Source organism: Sorex fumeus, unplaced genomic scaffold (genome assembly GCF_029834395.1).
Source record: "Sorex fumeus unplaced genomic scaffold, SorFum_2.1 ptg000134l, whole genome shotgun sequence".
In the NCBI taxonomy this organism is placed as follows: Eukaryota; Metazoa; Chordata; class Mammalia; order Eulipotyphla; family Soricidae; genus Sorex; species Sorex fumeus.
The window spans coordinates 204,004-205,196 of NW_026606191.1; positions in this window are offsets into that span (position 1 = coordinate 204,004).

Consider the following 1,193-nt stretch of genomic DNA (forward strand, 5'->3'; position numbering starts at 1 on the left):
GAGGCCTCATGTATCTTCGTGAATGTGGGACCAACCTGACTTTCCAAAGGCCTTTGGAGGATGGAAGCCACCGAGCTGCCAAGGGGGAACAGTTGGGGGGACAGCACCAATTTCCCCTGGGTTGGACCAGGGACAGTAACCTACTGCAGGGTCCAGACGCATTTCTGCTAAAAGGCACTGGGTTTCGAGATTTGTCTCTGAATCTCTGGGATCATGGCCATTACTCACCTTGATCACGAGCCATAGAGGTCAATCGTAGGCGCCAGACAACTCGGGGTTTCGTTGGGGCGGGGGGAAAAGGGCCGTCTCCACCACCATCCCATTAGGCCCTGCATGTCTCCTTACTGCAGTCCCAAACATAACCATCCAGAAGCCCTTAGAGATGGCGGCCACTGAGCCGCCAGGCACGAAACCTATTCCCACCTGAAATACCCAGCTTTGGTAACCTACTGTGGGGACAGAACACATTTCTGCTAAAAGCCGCCAGGTTCCGGGATTTGTTTCTGAGACTCTGGCATCATGGCCGTTAAACAGAGTGATCAAGAGCCAAAGAGTCTGTACATGGGCAGCGACTCGGCGTCTCATTGAGGTTGGGAGGAAAGGGCAGAGTCCATCCCAATCCCATGAGGTCCCGAATGTCTTGTCACTGCAGGCCCAAACCTGTCTGTCCAATGTTCTCTGGAAGATGGTGGCCACCGAGCCACCAAGTGGGATCAGGCGGAGAGACACACCCTTTCCCCCTTGTGGTGGTCTGTCGCTGATAGCTCATTGCGGTAAAAGGGCACATCTCTGCAAAAAGCCACTGGGTTCTGAGATTTGTCTCTGAGTGTCTGGGATCATAGCCTTTAAGCAGTTTGATCAGGAACAAGAGAGACCTTGCCTCCAATTATATAGCTAAGCCGGAAATGGTGTGTTGGTGTGTCTCGCACATACCTAACTTTTGGCCGTTTACTTTCTTGGAAGACTTTGCCCAAAGTTTTTGGAGTCTGGCCAAAGGCACAGCAGCAATTTTGGAGTATCTGGAAGTCTGAAGGTGCCATCAGGCTGCTGATGCACTCGCCTTACATGCAGATTGACCTGCTGGCGGTACCATACTCCCAGGAAGTAGAAATTCTATATATGGGGAAAAAAACACCAATAGTGAGGTTGGATTCACTGTGAAGCGACTAGGATGCTTGCCTTGCTGATCCAGG